Source organism: Balaenoptera borealis, assembly GCF_965194805.1.
Source record: "Balaenoptera borealis genome assembly, chromosome: 7".
NCBI lineage: Eukaryota > Metazoa > Chordata > Mammalia > Artiodactyla > Balaenopteridae > Balaenoptera > Balaenoptera borealis.
Window position 1 is genome coordinate 124124794 of NC_138864.1, and position 18975 is coordinate 124143768.

The window sequence follows — 18975 nt, forward strand, 5'->3', positions numbered from 1 at the left end:
CTCTCCGCAGGGCAGGACGATGGATCTGTTGATTGTACAAGATGACAGCCAGGAGGGTGGGTTCGAGAGGAGCAAACGTAGAGGCAGAGCAGACGATTTGCCACTCAAAGTATTCATGCCAGAGACAGAAGACACCAAATCAGACGGGGGCGGGAAGGTTAGAAGGAGAGGCAGATTCCAGAACAATCCAGGAAGTTAAGCACGGGGCATGGTGATCGGAGGTAGAGAAGGAAGGAAAGGGAGCAGCTCGCGGGGCTTCCAGCCTGACTGTGGAGATGTGCCAGCACCCCACAACCCCGCCAAGCGGGACCCCAGGGTCGGGGGAGGGCAGGGAGGAGGGGGGCCTGTCGTGGACTAATGGGGAAGAGGACGTCGGGCCAAGAGCACACGCAGAGCTGGACCCCTGGGTGGAGGAAGCCCAGCTGGGGAGGGCGGTGGGGAGGCGGACAGGCACGGGTGCAGGGGAGCTGAGAAGCGGCGGGGGAGGGGGGGGAGCCTGGGGGAGAACTCATTCCAGACAGTGGGGGCCGAGTGGGAGAGGAGGCTTGGAAAGGGGAGCCAAAGTTAGACACTGAGGCTGAGAAAATGAGAGACAGAAAGACAGGGACAGAGAGAGAGAAACAGAGAAACAGAGAGAGACAGAGAGAAACCACAGAGAGACAGACAGACGCACGGAGAGACAGAGCCTCTCACTTCAGCTCGTCACGACCACTCGTATCTGTCATTCTGAACTACTCAGGACTTTTTTGGTTGCAAGTGATAAAAACCCAGCCTGAATAAGGTGGAGGAAAAAGAGACAGGCTTTGAAAAGCCATCCGGGTGGCGCTCCCAGCGAAGGTGGGTTAAAGGACCAGACCTTGGAGAAGGACAGATCCCCTCAGACCCGGGACCGGCCGCCGCCAGAGGTCAACGTCCTCGCCTTGTGCCTGAGCCTCTGCAGGGACTCCGTCCTCCCAGAGGGAGCTCTCCACGTGCAGGGCTCTCGGCCCCCAGACTGACAGGGGGCGATGCTGTCCCCAGGGCCAGTTTACAAACTGCCCGGAAGGACATCTATTGGCCGGGATCCACGGACCATGAGGAGGTGGGCAGGATCTGTAAGGAATCTGCGCCCACACTCAACTTTACAGTTGGGGTACAAAAGGGCAGTGCCCGGAAGAATGTGCCAGACACCAGGGACAAGAAAGGCAATGGCGGCCCTAAGTCAGATGGTCCCGAGCAGAAGCCCCCTCCCCAACCGATGCTCCTCTCTCCCCGTCTCTGCCTTCCTCCCCCATCCCTCTCCCTCTCCCTCTCTCTCTCTCTCACTGTCTTCCTCTCTTCTCCCCTCTCCTCCTCCCCCTCCCCTCCCTCCCTGCCCTGGGCTGGGGGCCCCTCTGCTTCTCCCAATCTGCCTTCACTCCCTGTCTGCTTTTCCAGCCCTGTTTTCCTCTAGACTTTGAGGCCCTCGCACACTTACATTTTTGTTCCACCATGACATTTAAGATCCCCATGGTTACCTATGCCCAGAGCTAAACAAAACTCTAATCTAGACGGGGTCTGGCCAGTGCCAAGCATGGCAGGGCCATTACCTCCGGCTCCGGGCGCTGGATTTCTCCTGAGACAGCCAAAGACAGCACTAGCTTTCTTGGCCGACTTGCCACAGCTGAGTCACACTGAGTTGTTTGTTTCCATAAAACATGTTTTAAAGGTTATAAGAGTATTCGTGTGCTCATTGGAGAAAAATTTGAAAACACAGAAAAAAAAAAATCACCTATAATGCTTCATTTTGATACATTTCTCTTCAGTCTTTTACTTATGCAGATTTTAAAACAGTTTTAAACAAATGTTGACTTAGTTTGTGAAAGCTACAACTTTCGCTTAACGTTTTATCAAGAGCCTTTTGCATATCATTCAAAGTCCTGTGAAAAAACTTTAATATGTTACTGATATTCCTTTCATGGTTACTAATCCAATAGCTGACAGTTACTACTCTCTGTCAAATGCTTTTGCAGATTATTTTATTTAACAACCTACCAAGTAGCTTCCCCAGGAAGTAGGTACCCTTATTTTCCCTATTTTACAAATGAAGAAACTGAGGCTTAGAGAGGTTAAATAATTTGCCATGGTCACATAGCTAGCGAGTGGCCGGTTGCAATTTCAAACACAAGACAGCCTGATTCACAGTGTTCCCTCCACGCCACCTCCCATCTAGACACTGTGCCCCACAGGTGTGCCCGGATGATGTCTGTATGTAGTAGGAAGGTGTCATCATCTCCACCTGGGCCGAGCTGCGATGGAGGACAGGACAGCAATGGAGGATGCTTCCCATGAGTAGGGACATCCTATATGTGTTTGACGTGTGACTTGGAAATCTTTAAATCATGAAGCTGCCATGTGGATCCAATGGCTGAAGTGTGGCTACACCACGTGGGCTGGGGGCACAGGGATGGACAGCCCTTCCCGGCACAGAGTCACAGAGTAATTCGGAAAACCAGAATTTGAATGAAACCACCTCAACTTTTAAAGGTTGTATATGAAAACTCCACAACAAGCATCATACCTAATGGAGAAACTTTAGAAACATTCCCGTTAACATTGGCAACAAGATAAGGATGCCTGTTAGCACTGCTATTATGTAACAAAGAACCAGAGGTCCTGGCCAATGTTATGAAACAAGAAAAAGAAATAAAGGTGTAGGAGCTGGAAGGAAAGAGCTACAAGTGTTGTTATTTGTGATCAATATGATAATCTACATAGAAATCTGAGCAAAGTATTAGAACTGAAAAGAGGGTTATTGGATGAAGGTAAGGTCAACTTACAAAGATCAATAAGACTTTCTCTATACCACAATCACCACCTAGAATACATTACAAGATAGGGTACCATTCATAATAGCAACAAAAGCTATAAAATATCTTTAAATATGACAAAAAATACATCATTCTCAACAGAGGAAAATTTTACCTTCTATTAAATGAAATAAAAGATCTAAGTAAATGGGACAGGGACTTCCCTGGTGGCGCAGTGGTTAAGAATCCACCTGCCAACGCAGGAGACACAGGTTCGAGCCCTGGTCCGGGAAGATCCCACATGCCGCAGAGCAACTAAGCCCATGCGCCACAACTACTGAGCCTGTGCTCTAGAGCCCGTGAGCCACAACTACTGAGCCTGTGTGCCACAACTACTGAAGCCCACGTGCCTAGAGCCCGTGCTCTGCAACAAGAGAAGCCACTGCAACGAGAAGCCCGCACACCTCAGAGAAGAGTTGCCCCCACTCACTGCAACTAGAGAAAGCCCACACGCAGCAACGAAGACCCAGTGCAGCCAAAAATAAATATAATAAATAAATAAATAAATGGGACAATCCATGCTGTTGTATGGGACAACTTAATATAAAATTATCAATTCCAGCCAGGTATTATCACAGTCGTAATCCTAATCAAATTCCAACTGTACTTTTTTAGGAACTCAAAGTTATTCTAAAATTTATAAGAAAGAATAAAAGTTCCCAAGTTACTAAGGTAATTTTAGAACAGAAGGGCAAAGAAGGATTGATTTTATAAGATATGAAGATATACTCCAAGGCCATAGTAATAAAGGATAGTCTCTACTGTGCAATGAATATTACTCATCCTTAAGAAGGAAGGAAATTCTGTCACATGCTACAACACAGGTAAACCTTGAGGACATTATGCTAAGTGAAATAAGCCAGTCACAAAAAGACAAATACTAGAGGATTCCACTTACATGAGGTACGTACAGGAATCAAAATCATAAACACAGAAAGTATAAAGGTGGTTGCCAGGAACTGGGGGGAGAGGATAATGGGAAGTTATTGTTTAATAGGCAGAGTTACAGTTTTATAAGGTGCGAAGAGCTATGGGCCTGGATGGCGGTGATGGTTGCACAACGATGCAAATGTATTTAATTCGACTGAACTGTACACTTAAAAATGGTTAAGATGGTAAATTTCATGTTGTGTAGTCTACCACAATTTTTAAAAAGAAAAATATGCAAAAAAAAATCTCCCTCTCCTCGTAACCAGGAGGAAATCAAGAAAGACTTGTTCTGCCAGGGACATCTGGGCGATTCTGTAGAAGTGGTGGGTTGGGGGATGACCTTTGTCCATTTGCCAATTACAATGTTTCCGTCACTTGTGAATGTATGGATTTTGAAAACCATCACTAAGAGAGACTGGTACCAAGGCCTAGGATATCCTGGTCCCACAAGACACTTCAGGGAGTTATAACAAGTGAATAGAAGAGGGCACGAATCTTCTCTTTTTCGGCAGAAAATTTCAACTTTATTTGGCCAATGTGTCCAACTCCAATATTGTGGTAGAAAAGCCTGAAGACCTGTCAACATGTGATTCGGCTCAAGCATCCTTGGCCGTCTTCCAGCATGGAAACGGAGGGTCCTGGTTCTGCCTGGTGCAGGCCTCAGGCCACCCTGGACATCACAGAGCAATGAGGACCCTGGCTTGGGGAAGGAGGGGCTGCCAAGCCTGTCCTGGGCCCAGCCGCACCCTCCAGTTTTGGGGGGACCCTGTGACAGAGGCCTGAAGTCTCCGTTTAACCAAAAGATGCAGGAGCCACGCTTGGCCACGGCAACAACGCACGAGGTGAGGGACCCGTCCAGCCCGGCGTGGTTCCGCCCCACACGGGGGACAGGAGTCTCCAGGGAGGCCAGGCCGAGGTGGAACAGACACCCTGACATCCAAAAATGTCTAAAAATCCCCCAGATGGAATTTTTTTTAAGTGATAGTATAAACCTAACAGGAATGAGACATTGCCAGCGTGAGATATGGAATCTTCCTTTGGTCTTTATGTCTTACACTGTTTCACTAGAAAACTTTGCATGCTAGCTACTTTACAATATCTCTGTGAGAGACCAGAGGAAGCCCACTTCTCAATTCCCCTGTGAGGACAGGAATATTGAAATCCATTATCATCACTGTCGATCGACTTGGGCAGAAAGAAGGGGTGCAGCTAGCCTCCCTGGAGAAAAGCAGTGATGTGTTTATACCCACTGAGTGTCCTGCAGCCTCACCTCTTTTTGCCTGCCTCTCCTAAGTGGGGAGAGTGGAGACAGGCGGGGTCCTGGGTGCTGTGCAGAGAGACCACTTCCACAGAGAGGCTGAATGCCACTGAGGGTGGGATCCAATTATTACTCAATGTGTGCTTTATTGGAAAATAAAGGGATTTGGTTAAGAAAATCCATTCTGACTATTGTCTCTCTTAGAAAGTGGAACCTTTTACGGTTTTATAAACAGAACCCCAGTTGAGCTTAATTTGGGTCTACGAAGAAGGAAACCTCCCCTGAGAGTGGTTCCAGCAAGGTGAGATTTGGACTCTGGTAGTTTCCCAGGACTGCCATAACAAAGGACCACACACTGGCTAGCTATACAACAGAATTTTCTTTTCTTACATTCTGGAGGCTAGAAGTCCGAGATCAAGTTGTTGTCAGAGTTGACTTCTTCTGAGGCTTCTCCACTTGGCATCTGGCCGGCCATCTTCTCCCCATGTCCTCACATGACCTTCCCTCTGCGTGTGTCTGGGTCCTAATCTCCTCTTCTTATAAGGACGCCCGGTTATATGGGATTAGGGCCCACCCATATGACCTCACTTTATCTTAATAACCTCTTTAAAGGCTCTATCTCCAAATACAGTCACATTCTGAGGTTCTAGGGGTTAGGCCTTCAGCGTACTCATTTGTGGGCGAGAGGCGGCATAATTCAGCCCATAATAAGAGCTTAAGAAATGCGGCAGAATCTTGAACAGCTCTTATGGAGCATTTATTAGAGAAAAGGCAGTGATTAAACCACTCTGAGCAATGTCAGGCCCCACTGAAACTAGAGAGCTTAAGCATGTAGAAGGACAAATCAGCAGAATGACCTTGGAATGCAGGGATCACACAGCAGGAAGCAGTGTGGTCTGGAGGGCGTGAGTGAGACCTAGGCACACTTGCAAAACCCTCAGAGCCAGCGATCCGCTTCCAGGGATTTCTTAGGAGACAATCAGAAAAGTCCCCAAAGATATTTACCCAAGACCTTTTACTACAGCCCTCTACAGAATATCAAAAATTAGATACCAACTGAGGATTTGTTGGCTAAATTATAGTAGACCTAATTAAATAACAATATTTGAATATTAAAATAGCTAAAATTAATAATAGAGATCTATATTTAATCTGACAATAGTCAGAATGGATTTTTCTAATCAAAATCACAGGAATGATGTCCACAACTGTCAAGTGAATAGCAAGTTACAAAATGCAATCTCTTTTATGTAAAACTGTATTATCAACATGTGTATTACATAAATGGATATCTATGAGGGTATTCACTACAGTGCAAGCAATGGTTATCTCTGGGTGGTGGACTTTAGAGTGATTTTTTTCTTTATTCTTTATGATTTATGTTTCATCTGAATTTTCACAAAATATATGAGTTATATTTATGATCAGAAGAAAACCAAGAGGCATCCCCAGGGCGTGACCACCAAGGAGCATTGTAGATGCATCACCTTGTGAATTAACCACATTCTAGAGTCTTGTTGTCTGCTTTGCCAGCTTAGAAACTCCACTTAGACCCTGCACCAATGAAGACTATATTCTGCTGTAAATAGTTGAACGCCCAACCAACTTTGGCTTAAACAGATAGCAGCTTATTTTTCTAACAGTCTCTGGAGGAAAGCAATTCAGGGCCCATGCAGCTGCCCGTGGATGTCATCAAGGAACCAGAGGCCCCTCTATCTTCTTTCTCTGACATCCTTGGGTGTGACTTTTGTCCTTGTTGTCATAAAATGGCTGCTGTACTTCCAGACATCACAGCCATGTTCTAGTAGGTAAAAGTGGAAAGGGCAAAAACACTTTCTCCTAGTAAGGCTTTCCTTTCATTATCCAGAAAACGAACACACTCCGAGGGACTTCCATCTACGTTGCATTGGCCAGAACTGAGGCACATGGTTACCTTTAGCTGCAAGGGAATCAGGGGAAGTAAGAATTTTTAGGTGGACACATGGGATTCTATTAATAAGGAAGAATGGAAAATAGATAGGAAGGCAACTGTCCGTGGTGCACAGTACCCATGGGTGATGTGAGCAGGGAACATTTGATATTTCCCAACTTACAGTAGACTAAGATATTAACCAGACACCGATGTATTCATTCTCAGAGCAGGGGATCCCATTCCAGTGACCAGAATTCTCATGTTTGCCACCAGCACATTCTCCTTCCCAGTATCAGGGAACCAGGAAGTGAAACTATTAATCTAAACACTGCTTGATGAACATGGAATCGGATCAAAGGCAGGTGGCTATTACTGGAGGATGTTTCACCCAACAGACCGGCTCTCCCATGACCTGATTGCTTACAGCACTCAGATTCAACGTCCAGTCCCCCGACTGTACTGGACAGATGTTGTCAGCTTTCATCTCTCTGATTCCCCATTTTGCAAGAAAATCCCCTTTTCTCCTGTCATATTATTTCTATAGCTCTGTTAATGCCATCTCTTCAGTTTGTGTTTGACCCAGAAGCACTCTTACCATTGGTCTCTTACCATTTGTGTTGATTTTATTGATCAAGCCCTCAGAGTCTTGAGGGGCCCCCCCACTTCCTCCCCCCAGGGGTAACCCAAGGTTGAAGCTCTGTGGGCTAATGAGGTCAGTGACTTCGGGCCACTGGTGACGGCTGTGGTGCCATTTGTTGTCAGCATCTCAAAATTACACCCTATAAGGAGTTACGGAAGTATTGGGCGTTGTTTTGCCTGGAGAAGAAGAGGTTGAGGGGACTAAGGCATCTGCCTAATATATCTGAGTCATTGTCAGGGGGTTGGTGAAAGAACAACTAGAACCAATGAAACAAACAAACAAAAAACAAAAACAAAAAATTTTTTTTAATTTTTAATAAAATCTAGCCATCTTGCTATTTGTTAGCCGATGTGGTTAAAAATATCTGTTAGCGGGGCTTCCCTGTTGGTGCAGTGGTTGAGAATCTGCCTGCCAATGCAGGGGACACGGGTTCGAGCCCTGGTCTGGGAAGATCCCACATGCCGCAGAGCGGCTGGGCCCGTGAGCCACAACTACTGAGCCTGCGCGTCTGGAGCCTGTGTTCTGCGACAAGAGAGGCCGCGATAGTGAGAGGCCCGCACACCGCAATGAAGAGTGGCCCCCGCTTGCCGCAACTAGAGAAAGCCCTCGCACAGAAACGAAGACCCAACACAGCCATAAATAAATAAATAAATTTATTTTTAAAAATATATATATTTGTTAGCCGCATCTCTATGTCTGAGAGTCCATTTCTGTTTTGCAGATAGGTTCATTTGTGCCATATTTTAGAGTCCACATATAAGTGATATCACATGGTATTTGTCTTTCCCTTTCTGACTTATTTCACTTAGTATGATAGTCTCTAGTTGTATCCATGTGACTGCAAGTGGCATTATTTAGTTCTTTTTTATGGCTGAGTAGTATCCCATTGTATATATGCAGGGAACTATATTCAATATCCTGTGATAAACCATAATGGAAAAGAATATAAAAAAAGAATGTCTGCATGTGTATAACTGAGTCACTTTGCTGTACAGCAGAGACTGGCACAACATTGTAAATCGACTATACTTCAATTAAAAAAAAATAAAAATATTTGTTAGGAGTTAAAACAACACTTAATCAAAATAAAATTATATATCATACAAAGAAAAGAAAAGAAATAGAACCGATGGATGGAATTTGCAAGAAGACACGTTTAGCCTAATAATAGACATTGTCCAATGAAGGAGAACATGCTCCATTCTTGGTCAGAGGTCCATCCATCTGGGATACAGTGGAGGGGATTTTCATTTTGTATGGACATAATGGAATATTCCAAGAGTAAGGAATTTATATTTAGCACTAGCCCTGATTCTTTCCCACAGTTTTTCATTTCTATAACCTTTTTCTTATTTCCTTCATTTCTCTGATATATTTAATTATCTCTTTTAGAAATGTCTTTCCTGCTGCAGCCTCAACACTACGTCCTCTAGGTGATCCCAGGTCCTCCCCCCAATCCTGGCCTGAGTCTGAAAGTGTGAGAACCCCCTTTCCTGATATTACAGCTGAGGCAATGTTGGGATGCACTACAGGAATTGTTATGAGATAATAATTCAAAGGAAAATGCAAAGGCAGAAAGTAGAGAACTGAGTTTACGGAGTAGAGAACTGAGATATTTGCTCAGATATTGGTGCTCACCAAATATTCCTGTGCCGGTTCTTCAGTGTTTCTCTGGAGCTGGGCATGGACACTCAACCTAGAGCCTGAGCTTCCTGTCTTGGCAACAATTTTATAAACAGCTATTCTCTGTATTGAATCCCTTTCAGACTGAAATAGCTGGAGCTGCTCCTTTTGTCTGCAACTTAAGTCTGCCCAATACCCCTGTTAGAGAAAGGAATAGAGGGAAAGCAGACTAGATAGATCTAGTTCCCAGAGGAAGAGGAGAAATCAAAGGGAGGAAGACCGGAAGGGGAAGAAGAATGTGTTAAGATACACAGAAATGGAAATATACATGCAGTGACAGATACAAGTGCCCAAATGATCCAAAAGCACCATCCAGTAGAGTCCCAAGAAGATGTTCCATATAAGAGTAAAAGGAAGTCCACACGGCATGTGACCTTGGATTGCTAGGGACAATGACATAAGGTTGCGAGATGACTGGCTGATGACGTGGAATTGAGAGGCCGACTTGCTGTGAGGTTGATTCGAAGTTGGTAGGAGTTAGTAGAAAATGAATAGAAGACTGATGAGAATGGTAGGGGATAGTGAGGGACAGACTGGGTAATTATGAGATCTGGAGAATAAACAGCTAACTCTACCCGACCAGGCGACCTCAGGTCGCAAACATTCAATGTGTGATGTCCAGTAGAGTTAAAGCTCCTGGAAAAGCTCCTCAAACCCTTTCAAGATGATGCGTAAAGGCAAAGGGCACATTAATCAGGCATAAGACCATGTCAACAAGCTAGGAGACTTCCTCCCATATTCATTGTGAAGCAGCTGCCGATGTTCTAAAGACATAGAACGCTGTCCAGAAATGATAGATGGGAATGGAGTTGTTGTTATTGTTATTAATGTTGTTAAAATAGACTGATGAGAGCTAGGCCTTGGGGTGAACAAAGGAGAGGTGGTTATAACAATTCTATTTATAAGCCAGAAAAGTTCTTTGGGATATTTCTAGACTGCTGAGAATTTGGCAGACACCCCCATGCAAGAGCCAGGACACTTGTCTATGTACATCCAATTAATTAAATAACCAATGCATCCACCTGGATCGGTGGATGTGACTGATTTACTCTGAGCTGCCAAGTGAGTGCCTGTAGGCAGTGGAATAATGGCCCCAGACAGAGAAAATCTATAGCTCTTGGCTCCTATTCTCACTCCTTGCTTCCTTCTCTGCACGTGTGAGCGTTTCAGGCTTTTAAAAAGAAGCTCAATTATAGGAATTCAATGGTCAGAATAGGGAGCACAGAACAGTTCTTTTTGGCTTCCCACCTACTGGATCCAGAGATAGAAGGCTTCTCGTTGACAGCTTTTCAGGTTACGGGCTTCCTAAAGGATGGCAGGGAATTAGGCCCCAGCCTTGTGCAAGGGCCACGTGATGATTAGCCCAGAGGAGACCTCCAAGGGCACAGTGGAAACTCAGGAGGAGCCCGGAGCTGACTGGAGGGCACTTGTCTCTGAGGCCCTGGCTGAGTCATAAGGCACGTGCCTCTTGCTTGATGCGGAGATGGGAAGAGCTTACATCTTCAGACTCCCTTCTTTGGGAGACATATTTCTTTCTCTTTATCCAGGAAATCCTCCTATTATACGTTTATTTAGCCTAAGACCCTTGCACTGAGTTGAATAGTGTCTCCCAAAAGTACATGTCCACCCTGTACCTGGGAATGTGGCTTTATTAGAAATAGGGTCTTTGCAGAGGTAATCAAGGTAAAATGAGGTCATATTGGATGAGGTGGGCCCTAATCCAATGACTGGTGACCTCAGGAGAAGAGACACAGACACAGACAGAGAGAACATCGTGTGACGACAGAGGCAGAGATAGGAACTATGCAGCCACAAGCCAAAGACTGCTGGTAACCATCACAACTAGGAGAGGCAAGAATTCTTCCTTAGAACCTTCAGAGGACGTGTGGCCTGGAGAGGATATTTCTGACACACAGGATACAGTGATTGGTTAGCATTTCACTAACACCACCAGGTACATAGCTACATTTAAAATTTCCTAATAATTTCAATTAACAAAAAGGATAGGAGACGAATATTAATGGCCCGGATTTTTTTTAACATCCCCAAATCTCCACAGAAAAAGAGAACAGAACTGGAATAACAAAACCAAAACTTCACGGACAACATCTACAGTAAAAACGGTGACAATTGTATTCCCACGAGCCCAAAAACTGAATGTTTAAAGGCAAATGGCTAATAGCTGCCGGAGCAGCGTGATATAAACAAGTGTTCAGGAGGATGACAAGGAAATATATTTATTTATATATATATATATATTATATATATATTTATTAATATATTTATATATTTTTTATATATATTTTATATCGCGGTCCTGAGAATCATAAAAACACAACTTATCTGGTACTTTTATAGGTACTTACTTCTGGTCAATCTGAGAAAAGCAGCCAGAATTGGGAGGGGGTTTCGAAGGCTGCAAGTCGTAGGTGAGAACAAGGGACCACCACCCCGTGCCAGAGAGACCTGGGCCCGTGAACTCGCAAAACTAACACCAGAGCTCCCTTCAAACCCAAACCCAGCACTGAGAGGGAAACTGCTAAGAAAAGAATCTGAATTGATCAGGTCAGGGCCCACAGGGGCAGAGGGAAGAGAAGGCCCAGTTAATAGTGCGGAACGGGTGAGAAGACAGATCTCAGAGCACAGGAGGCCATATTTTATGAAGCTTGGTGAGAAGAACAGAAACAAGAGCTCTGGAGTCATGAAGTTCAAAATAGCTCTGTTGGTCCAACCTTCTCCTCCAGAAGTACAGAAAAGTCACTTTACTTAAACATGAGCAGTGGAAGAGAATTTCTTTCAAGTATCACAGTAAGTTAATTTAAGAGAAAAGATGTGAGGGGTAATGAAATATCCTCACAGCCCACGAAGGCACAGCAGAATGACGTGGCCAGACGCAGAGGAAAACTGGTCACTTCAAAGGGACTTTCCTGGTGGTCCAGCGGTTAAGACTCTACACTCCCAATGCAGGAGGCCCGGGTTCCATCCCTGGTCAGGGGACTAGATCCCGTGCACCACAACTAAAGATCCCGCATGCTGCAACTAAGACCCGGCACAGCCAAATAAATAAATAAATATTAAAAAAATAATAATAACTTGTCACTTCATGTTGCAAAATGAGCTAAAATAAATAAAAGGAAAGGAGTATGAAAGAACATCATGAATCAGAATTAGAAAAGCTCAGAAAGGAAGTGATTGAAGAAAAAGATAGTGTGAAAAAAAAGGGGGAGAGGGAGAATGAGATACGAAGTAAAATGACTTTACTAATGAAGACTAAGTCAGACTCACAAATGCACATAAACACAATGGATAATGTCTTAAGTGAAATAGATGAAAAAGGGAAGCGTTTCAGTCAAAAGGAATGAGTAAGAAGATGAAAAGATTTCAAGAGAAAGTGGCAGGAGATAGGCAAAAAATCAAATATTCATATAATAGGAAACCTCAAGAAGAAAACCAAAGCTATAAAACAGGATAGTACTCAAAATTAAAGTTTAGAGCATTGTTCCTGAAGTAAAAATACTTGAAACTGCACTTAATGTCCACCCAGGACAGTACACAGTTCGCTGAGACATATGCTAGTAGAATGATAGGACTTTCAGGAAGAAAAATATCTTTGGACGTTGGTTAAATAGCCCAAGTCACTTATAAAGAAAAAAGTATTGGAGTGCAGTTGACGTCTCAGCAGCCATACCATATGCCAGAAAGCAGTGGAGTGAAATATTTGCTACTCAAGGAAAGAAAACGGGAGCCAAGCCAACCTTTAAGTGTCAAGACCATAGACAGACTGCTGTAAACAGTCAAGAATTCGGGGGCTGTTACTCTCATGAGCTCTTACTAAGGAATCCACGAGAGAGCAAACTTCAAACAACAACACTGACTGGAAAGACATCAGGGTGAAGCCGGGCAGCAAGCTTGGCACCAAGACTAAATGACAACAATAAGGGGCAACATAGGGAAGGACATGGCTGTGCTCTGACACGGTGGATATAATACAACTCTCACAAACAGGGGAGGGAGAGCGTGGGAAGGTACATAAGAAGGAGAATCAGGGACATCCCTGGTGGCGCAGTGGTTAAGAATCCGCCTGCCAATGCGGGGGACACGGGTTCGATCCCCGGGCCGGGAAGATCCCACATACCGCGGAGCCACTAAGCCCGTGCGCCACAACTACTGAACCTGCGCTCTAGGGCCCGCAAGCCACAACTACTGAAGCCGGCACGCCTAGAGCCCGTGCTCCGCAACAAGAGAAGCCACCGCAATGAGAAGCCCGCGCACTGCAACGAAGAGTAGCCCCCGCTTGCCGCAACTAGAGAAAGCCCGCGCGCAGCAACGAAGACCCAATACAGCCAAAATAATAATAAATTTTTAAAAAATAACAAAATAACTCGGGAACCAGCCTGAATAAGTTCTCACTGGCCGAAGATGGAAACGTGAGCATCAATAAGAATAATAACTACAAAAGATTGAAACATTTTTTGCTATCCATGAGTTTATAATGCTCCTAAAGGCAACTCATTCTTTACTTTGGGGGCATGCCAAGGAACCATATTTTGAAAAGCTGGTAACAAAGGGAAAGAATCAAGCATTGATAGTGCCTTTAATCTATGAACTGTAGCTCTGGGTAACCAAAGAGTTGCTAAGAGTGTTTCTCTAACGAAAGAAGTCCGGCTAATAAATGGAAAGGGAAGGTAGGATGAGAACATCACCATTCTTCAACCCGTGCTGAATGAATGAATATAAGCAGTGGTCGTTAAAGGCTGTAATATCACAAAGAGAGAGGTAACAAGCTATTTATGTGCCTCCTGTTGGAATTAGAGCACCACCCACTAGGGAAGAATCCTGCCAGAAAACTAAAGCTGAGTCTGATAAAGGCTCTAGCTTTAACTACCAACTTATGAGAAATATAGATGACAGAAAAAAAAGTTGGGTGACCAACCTGATTTGCTAAGGACTTCCGGATTCAAGCACAGGGCAAACGGGGTTGATTGGTCACCCTAACGTTAAGCTACATCACACGGACAAAATCAGCAAAACCCAGTTGTAGAAAACTCTAAAAGACAAACAACCTAGATCTTTTGATCAAAACCAAAAAAGCAAGGGAAAAATATGGAGGGAGACGCTGTATATTAAATGGTACTTAAGATTCCCATCAATTGCAATGTATGGACCTTATTTGGTTTCTGATTGAAATAATTTTTTTTCAAAAGTGTATAAAAATTGAAACAGTTTGACCGCTAACTGGATGTTTTATTATATCAAGAAATTTTTATATTTTCAGTATGGTAACGCCATTGTAGTTGTTTCTTGTTAAGAGTCCTCATCTTTTAGAAATACTGAAATGTTTTCAGATGAAATTATATTATACAGTCTCCGGGATTTGCATCAAAATAATCTGATGGCAGGAAAGCAAATGGTATGAAACAAGACTGGACATGAATTGATAATTGTTGAAGTTACATGATAGATACATAAAGGATTCCTATGCTATTCTTAGTGCTTTTGTATATGTTTAAATTTTTCAATAATAAAAATGAAATTTAATTCAAAGAAGAAAAATATCTGAGTGAGGCATCTGGAAAGTTGAGCTCTGTGAACGTCACTTTCCTTCACATGCCAATTATTTGTCCACTGGCCCTCAGACCCTCCCTCCCCTTTCCATGCTTGCCTCCAGGTCGTGAGGATTGAAAGTCTGAAAACTACATATGTCAGCCATACCTCACCCACTGGCTTCCATTTACGGTTCATCTGTGGGAATCAGTGACAGGAGATTAGAGGAAGAAGAGGGAAGCCAGTCTGCTTCTGCTACAGCAGCAAGAGACAACTGTGACCCTTAGCAGAGCCGGTGTTCTCATGGTGGCCCCAGGAATGGTCCGTGTCCAGCAGCACCTCCAGCAGTGGCGGTCAGCCTGGGCTGGTGGGTTCTATCCCAGGGGCACTGGCAGCTTCCTAACCTAGTGGTACCACCCTTTCCTCCCTTCTGCTCTTCCAGCCCTTCCTCCACATTTGTAACCAATGTTGTCAATATCCCCTGCACTAAACCCCCCTTGGCTTGAAATACCCAGAGTAACGTCTGTTCTTGTGACTGGACACTGGCTGATACACCATGACACCACACGATGGGGCAGCAGTAGCAGGGGTGGGGCTGGTAAGGTTGGTATGGGATTGACAGGAGCAGAGCGAAGAGGGCGCTAGGGAAGGATGGCCACAGATGGGCTCTGGAATCCACCCCAAGTGCCCTGTGAATGCCAGTGGCCTGTAGAGGACCCACCTTTTCTCCACTCAGGGTGGAGGGAGGGCGTTGAAGAGGTCCATGGCTGGTCTTACACACCCCCTCTCCCCACCTCTCCTTGTCCACCTCTAGCTGTGGGACAGCAGACATGTGTTCTCTCCTGTGATTAATAAATCCAGAGATGGGCAGCCAGGGCTGGCGTGGACGCTCTTCCATTATTAGAGACCTAGGATCTTTTATCCTGTGGCCCTTCCATCTTTGGCTGAAGACCTCACACTTCAGTCAGCAGGAAGTAGGAGAGGTGAGAGGGGAATTCTCCTCTCCAAGTGCACCCCTCAAAAGTTACATATGACACTTTCACTCCTAACCCTAACCCTGACCCAAGCCACACAGGGGGCTGCTACATGGTCCTTATTCTGGAAAACCATGGGCTTAACTCAAAATCAGGGGTTCCATTGTTAAAGAGGAAAAGAATCATGGACACTGGAGCAGGCACCCAGCAGCCCCAGCCACAAAGGGCCATTATTACACATGTAAGGGGTGTGTCTGCTGCCTGGAAATCCTCAGTCGCACAACAGTGAGGTTGATCTGTCGTCTCCCACTCCTCCCTGCAAACCCCTTTAAAAAGTCACCTTCACTAGTATATTTGGGGGCTGGGGGATTGACTCAACTGCTCTTGGTGGGAACATGCTGCAGCCACGGTCTTGTAGGGTCACCTGGGTCCTAACCACCTCTCTGCTCTGCCTCATCCCCTTTACAGCTGTGTCTTCCTGGAAACACCTGCCTCCTTCACTTCCCAAAGCACGTCCATCACACAGTGATGTGTGCGGCAGACTTTTACCAAAGGCTTGTGGAGCAACCGAGTAATTTTACCACAGGTAGGAAATAACCCAAGACTGAAGGTCAAACCTCCATCTTCCTAAAAATTCACTTCCTACCAAAAAAAATGACTTCTTACTGCCAGTGTGTCTTTATGGGCCCTGGATGTCTTCTAGATCCTTCCCCTCTCACCTCTGGGCCCCTCACCCTCTCTCCCGGAATGCGCATAGAAACTCAGAAGTTTTTTTTGTTATTCCATCTCTGCCTCGCTCTCACTGAGCCAGGCCATTCTCTCAGGAGCTCATCTTTAATAACCAAACAAGCCTCTCAAGGTATTTCCTAACAAAAGGAGCCATTCACTTTCCAACAGGAATGCTTTGACTTTTTCCCGGGACATTCAGCTCTAACTACAGGCCACTTTTAAAACATTTTTTCTGCTACATGTAGAAGTTAGAAAGGCGGTCTCCACTTTCAGTGGGAAAACATCACACTGACTCGTAGGGAATCAAAATAGGTATAAGTGACCCGCCACTCTATGGAGGGAAGAAAGCGGCTATGAAGTCCCTCTTCCCGATAAATTGACAAAAGTGGGGCTAGAGCAGGATTTCACAGCCTCAGCACTATTGATATTTTAGGCTGGATACTCTTTGTCAGTGGGAAGGCTCTCCTGTGCCTTGTAGGATATTGAGCAGCAACCCTGGCCTCTACCCACCAGATGCCAGTAACAACCCACCTACACCCTACCCCTGGTTGTGACAACCAAAAATGTATCCAGACATTATCAAAGACATTCTGGGGGGCAAAGTCATCCCCGATTGAGGACCATGGGCCAGAGGAAAGTCATACCAGTCCAGACACAGGGCAGGGCAAGATAACCATGCTCTGTGCCTTCTGACCCGAGGTTCTCACAGCTCCCTTGATGTTTTCCTTTTTCTTTTTTTTTTTTTTGGCTGCACCATGTGGCTTGTGGGATCTTAGTTCCCTGACCAGGGATTGAACCCTCGCCCTCGGCAGGGAAAGCCCAGAGTCCTAACCACTGGACCTCCAGGGAAGTCCCACAGCTCCCTTGATGTTAATCATGTGACCAGGACCAGGTGACAGGGAGCCAGAAATGGAGAGTTGGGTAATGAAAGGGTCTGAGGGGCAGCAGAGAGAGGGAAAGTTGCTGATTATCCAGGTAGATATTGGTCCAAACAGGTTCCAAGGCCCCATCTCCTCAAAGATGGTGACATCTCTGGAAGGAGAGGGTGGGAGGGGCTGAATCCCACCCCTAATCCCAGAGAAGACCCCCAAGCACAGGCCATCCGACGAGAGTCTAGTGTGCTGTCTTCATGCCCAAAGAGTAGCCCGGGTTTTACAAGAGTGTGTTCCAAGAGTTGGAAGGGTCATGAGTTGGGCATCCAGAGGGGTAGGGAGGCCAGAAGCCCGTGTCCTGGACCTGCACTAATTCTCTGTCCAAGCTTGGACAAGCTGCATGTTCTCTCCGGGTCTCAGTTGATTGTCTCTGTCATGACTGGATGGAGACAAGTGCTCTCCAAGGAGTCTTCCAAGCTCTGACCTGCTAACCCCATGCAGCCCAATATTTTCAATCAGCCACCAGCCTTCACTGACCCCAGCTTATGCCAGGCTCAGCGACAAGTGACAATGACAAAGATGCACAAAACGAAAACATCAGGTCTCTATCTCCTCTACTCAGGGGCAAGGGATGCAGGATTCAAGACACACAGCTGTGCCGTGGCCTTTCATGCCTCCTCTGCTGGGTGACTTTCTCAGATGACCCCTCACTTCATTTCAACTTCAGTCTCAGCCCCACCTTCAAAGAATTTATAGTCGTGTTAGGAAGACAAGACTAACACGCATTTCTATTTTATTTTGCCGAAAGTGAAAATTGCCACCTTCTCCAAAACAGCAACCAGTAAGATGTATCCCCAGAATAACTTGGCTTATATCAGGTCTGTTTCATAATTTTTAACCCTTAACATGAGCTTTTAAATCCTACTTTAAACTAGACTCACAGACATAAAAAACAAATTTATAGTTACCAAAGGGTAAAGTGGCAGGGAGGGATAAATTAGGAGTTTGGGATTAACAGATACACACTACTACATATTAAATAGATAAACAGGGCTTCCCTGGTGGTGCAGTGGTTGAGAATCTGCCTGCCAGTGCAGGGGACACGGGTTCGAGCCCTGGTCTAGGAAGATTCCACATGCCGCAGAGCAACTAGGCCCGTGAGCCACAATTACTGAGCCTGCGCGTCTGGAGCCTGTGCTCCGCAACAAGAGAGGCCGCGATGGTGAGAGGCCTGCGCACCGCGATGAAGAGTGGCCCCCACTCGCCGCAACTAGAGAAAGCCCTCGCACAGAAACGAAGCCCCAACACAGCCAAAAATAAATAAATAAATAAATTTATTAAAAATAAATAAATAAATAGATAGATAAACAATAAGGACCTACTATATAGCACAAGGGACTATATTCAATATCTTGTAATAACATATAATGGGAAAGAATCTGAAAAAGAACATATATATATGTACATGTATATATACACACACACACACATATATGCGTATGTGTGTGTGTATATAACTGAATCACTTTGCTGTACACCTGAAACTAACACAACATTGTAAATCAACTATGCTTCAATTTTTTTTAATTTACCAAAAACAAAAAA

General features: G+C 45.1%; 1 protein-coding gene across 1 annotated transcript in view; it reads right to left on the bottom strand.

Annotated features, from left to right (window-relative positions):
* Positions 1-18707, bottom strand: part of LOC309631914 (uncharacterized protein) — a 34202-nt gene extending 15495 nt beyond the window's left edge. The window contains exon 1 of the transcript XR_014246641.1: positions 1569-18707. The gene's annotated coding sequence lies outside the window, so the exon portion shown is untranslated. The remainder of the gene's footprint in view (positions 1-1568) is intronic.
* Between the last annotated feature and the right edge of the window lie 268 nt (positions 18708-18975).